General features: G+C 35.3%; 1 pseudogene; it reads right to left on the bottom strand.

The window, feature by feature from the left end:
• Positions 1-402: 402 nt before the first annotated feature.
• LOC114657545 (SCAN domain-containing protein 3-like) lies at positions 403-2,304 on the bottom strand (annotated as a pseudogene).
• Positions 2,305-5,077: the final 2,773 nt, after the last annotated feature.

Genomic DNA, 5,077 nt, shown 5'->3' with positions numbered 1-5,077 from the left:
GCCCGGGATTGGTTCCTGCCTTGTGCCCTGTGTTGGCTGAGATTGGCTCCAGCAGACCCCCGTGACCCTGTTGTCGGATTCAGCGGGTTGGAAAATGGATGGATGCATGATTTTGAAGAGAAGACTACACAGTTACAGTCACCAAGGAAAATATTTAATACACACACACAATATAAATACTACATATATTGGCAGAACAGCAATAGTGTTGAGAAGAATGAAACACTAAACTATAATATGTAAACAATGGAGCATCTAAAGCAGAGGTTCTCAAACTTATTTTGTCTACCGCCCACTTTGAGAATCAATTATTTTCTAGCGCCCCCCAAAATTTTAAACTTTACCACATCTTAAAACTCACAAACGCATTCATTACTTTAATTATAGCGTGCCATATGTGTCTTATCCTGTTTCTGAGTTGAAACTTTTCAGACTTTCTAACTAATGGGAGCAATAAAAACGCAACTTTATAATATTTAGAAAGACTTTTATTCAAATTAACACAAACATTTCAATTAAAATTTTAAAACTTATCTAATGTGAAGGATGAATCTGATGATTTTTAACAAGTTTGTTAATATCAGGTCCGAATTTACTCAAAAACAGCCGTAAGTCACCGCGTTCGGTAACATGCAAACGATTCCTCTTTTTAGTTAGCAGCGTTGCCACAGCACTAAATCCACGTTCACACAAATATGACGATGGGAATGCTACCAAAAATCGTTGAACAATCGACCACAATCCAGGGTACAATTGTGGGATTGGCTTTTGTAGCCAATATTCTTGGTAGCCATTTTTGAATTAGATTTTTATTTCCTCGTTCGTTGTCAGTTCTATAAGTTCTTCCTCAAGCTGGGATGATCCTGCTGTGTTGACATTTGAAAAAGGATCCAACACCCAGTCCGGTATTTCCAATTTTAAAATGTCCTGGAACCGTTCTTTGAAATCACTGTGGAGGTTCTCCAAATGTTGGCAGTAAACAAGCAAGTCGTCGTTGATGAAGGGTACTGCTGATAAATTAGGGAAATTGTGAAACTCACGTCTGCCGATGTTTTTCTTGTGTAAGAGCAGTTTGGCTACGAAAGCAGCAACGATATTTTTTGTTTTAATCAAGTTCAAGTCGTCACCTTGAAGTTGGAGATTGATATCATTAAACAATTTATACAGGTCTGTCAAGTACGCAATATCATTCTTTGATGTGATGAGGTTGTTGCGCAATTCTGTGCCTTTGTTTTCCAAGAACTCTATCACAGAGTCAAACAGATTATAAAATCGAGTCAGACAAGTACCTCTTGATAGCCAACGCACTTCTGTGTAAAACAGCAATCGGTTGAAATCTTCATCATTAACAACACAAAGCTGATTAAATAACCTGTCATTTAAAGAGCTCTTTCGGATTTTATTGACTGCTTTGATGACATGTTGCAGTGATTGAAACAGCCGTTCACTCAAATTTCTCGCAACCAAATGTTGTCGATGAATGACGCAATGAACAGCGAGCACATCTGGAATTTCATTTTTTAAGTACGCTATGAAGCCTTTGTGACGCCCTGTCATAGCCGGAGCGCCATCCGTAGCAGCTGATATAATATTCTTCAAGGGAATTTCTTTCTCATCACAAAACTTTTCCAGTGTATTAAATATGGTTTCTCCGGTTGTATCTGTCTCTAAATTTCTAGCAAATAATAGTTCTTGACATATTTTCTCATCTTTAATAAACCTCACGTATGACAACAATAGTGCTTCATTAGTTGGTAAAGTGGACTCATCCAACTGAATTGAGAATTGACTAGTCTTCAGATGATTGCACAATGAGTCTTCAATATTTTCAGCCATTTCATCAATTCGTCTTTGCACAGAACTATTGCTCAAAGGAATTTTTCGAATAATATCTACCGCTGGTTTATGGAGCACAGTAGTTATTACTTCTTTTATTGCCGGTAAAATTAACTCTTCTCCAATAGTGTGTGGTTTGCCTGTTTGAGCAATTAACAAAGAGATATTGTACGAGGCTCGAAGTCCGTCATCGTCTTGCTTAGAAGCCGCTGAAAAAAGTTTTGATACAGTTGGCTGAGCTATGTACTTCTTTTCCAGGTCTTGAAAATAGGCCACATTTTTTTCTTTCTTATCTGGATGCATTTTATTCAAATGATCTTGTAGCCTAGAAGGCTTCATCGCTTCATTCGAAAATGTTTTTTGACAAAGAAGGCACATAGGCGAAGATGGATTTGTGGGATTTTCAACAAATCCGTATTTAATATATTCCGCACTGTATTGCCGTCTCTTCTTTTTTGCTTCCGACATGGTTTTGTCTTTACAAATACGTGAGTAAAGTATCGAGCTTAAAAAACTTTCTAACGATTGCGTGCAAAAACGCTAATGAAAATAAAAGAAGTATTGCGCGCTCTTATATAAGATTAAAATACAGCACGCACCGACAGGAATAAGACAAACATGCACAAACTTGTTTACCTCATTCGACGGAATTCGTACTGAGCAAGTTAGAATGGTAACCCTCATTTTTATCAAAAATAAAAAATATAGAAAATAAAAAATATCCAATTAAAAAACGTCGAAATTTTAGTATAAATAAAAAATTGGTTTAGGGGTTAAGGCTAGGGCTAAGATTATTTTTTTATTTATACGAAAATTTCAAAATTTTTTAATTCAATATTTTTTATTTTCTATATTTTTTATTTTCAATAAAAATGACCGGAATCAGTTAGAACAAGTATCGATGATCCGGCCGCTTGATACAGGATTGCACAAATCACGTTGTTTAATAAAAACTTGATTGCTCATGGGCTACCTACGAAAGCCATGATAAATTATTTATATTTATACAATCAAACAGGACAGGAATAAGAATGAAATAATCGATGTAGTATAGTAGGTAGGTTTTGATTTTAGTTTAAATTTTAAAATATTAGAAAAAAAACACAAATCAGCCATCGCCCCCCTAAACCGCTTCAACACCCCCCAATTTTCTCTGGGCCCTTTAACGCCCCCCTGTAGGCCTCCAGCGCCCACAAGGTGGCGTTATCGCCCACTTTGAGAAAGACTGATCTAAAGTATGTACAGTGTAAAGTACATTTGATTTCAGGCACTTTACAATCAAACAGATATACAAAATATTACCTGTTTGTATTAAAACAACACAAAAGATGGTCATTTGACTTATTTCTGTAGTTTTGGCAGAGTGATACTCTACCCAAGCTCTACACCCATGATCATCAGCTGGCAGCCATATCACTGACACAAAATCATACTCATCTAGTAACACATTTCTTTCAGTTATATTGACATTATGTAGAATCTGTAAATTTCAGGCATCTATAAAACCATTCAGTTCAGAGTTTGAAAAGGACAAGTGCTCACTTCAGGTTAACAAGACACACAATATGGAGGAGAATTCATAATGAAAATTAAATAGTAAATATATCTGGTTTGCCACTTTGATTATAGAGCACTTGAATTGTAGCACAGGATTGCTGATATTGTGTCAATAATAATAATATTTATATAGCGCCTTTCCTATGCTCAAGGCGCTTCACAGAGTCTTAGAAAAAAAAGCAGGGTATATGTAACATTGGATACAAATGTTTTCATGAATAGAACAATGAAACAGATAAAAATGCATTAAATAAAATAAAGGACAATAAACCAGAATAAAATACTAAAATCAATACTAAAAGAAAAACTAACAAATAACCTAATTTGTGATATAACAGAAACACAAATTATCCAGAGCACCTGGACAGAGAGGTAAACTGAAAGAATGGGCAGAATGTTAAAAGTTAAAAGCCTTCCTAAATAGATGAGTTTTAAGTTGTTTTTTAAAAGAATGAATGGAGTCAGCTGATCTAATTAACTTCGGGATGTCATTCCAAAGTCTGGGTGCTATGGAGCTGAAGGCCCTGCTGTCACCCATAGAGTGCAGGTTAGTGTGAGGCACAACAAGATTACCAGAATCAGAGGACCTTAGTAGGCGAACAAGAGCATAGTGATTCAGAAGGTCACTGATGTAGTCCGGTGCAAGGCCATTTAAAGCTTTGTAGGTTATTAATAGAATCTTATATTCAATCCTGTAAGGCAGGATTTATATAGAATCTAAGTTATAAAAGCTAGGTTTTTAAAGTTAAAACTCTTTCAATGCAAAAAAAGCTTTCATTGTTGCCACATGTATCCCATTTTGAATTATTTTAGAAATAAAAGCATGTGATTTTTGTTTGCATTGAGTAAAATTATGTGACCAATGAGCGTTGTTATAGTCTCTTTAACTTGCTTTACTCATTTGAATGAATGAGTTAGTAATGATAGCAAATAAATAGCCTTTTTTTAATGCAGCACCATACATATCCCTGTTAAAGAAATGGAGATGATGCAAACGCTGCAACCAAGCTCCTGCCTCACTGGGTCACAGGTTCTGGGCCTGCACCAAACTAACATCATTTTGGACCAAAATATTTAAGAGCCTTTCAGACAGCCTTGGTATCACAATTCCTCCTAACCCATTAACAGCTGTGTTCGGTGTTCTTCCAGACGGACTTGAAGTGGAGAAGGACAAGCAAACGGTGATTGCATTCACTACACTTTTGGCACGCAGACTTATTTTGTTAAATTGGAAGAATCCTAATTCTCCTCTGATAAGTCAGTGGGAAACTGATGTTTTATATTATTTGAAATTGGAAAAAATCTAATTCTCAGTTAGAGGATCTGCACAGAAATTTTTCAAAACCTGGCAGGATCTAATCAATATTACTTTAGAATAAGAGAAATAACTATTACCGCATTTATTTCCTTTCTCCATTTTTTATTTACTGTTTTATATATATTTCTTCCTTTCTTTTGTTTATTGTTGCCTTATTAAAAAGCCCTAAGCAATTCTCCTTTGGCTAAGCTCTCCTTCTCAGGGGTGGGGTTTGATGTGTCTTCAATTTTTTTTTTTTGTTATAAATTGATCTATTTGTATGGAATGATTACAATAAAATGAATAAATAAAATTAAAAAAAAAAAAAGAAATGGAGATGAGACTTTGAATTCATCTGAAGGCAATAGTCATGGCTACACTTGTCTA

This window comes from Erpetoichthys calabaricus, chromosome 9, assembly GCF_900747795.2.
Source record: "Erpetoichthys calabaricus chromosome 9, fErpCal1.3, whole genome shotgun sequence".
NCBI classification, from domain to species: domain Eukaryota; kingdom Metazoa; phylum Chordata; class Cladistia; order Polypteriformes; family Polypteridae; genus Erpetoichthys; species Erpetoichthys calabaricus.
This window is presented reverse-complemented; position numbering and strand designations above follow the sequence as displayed.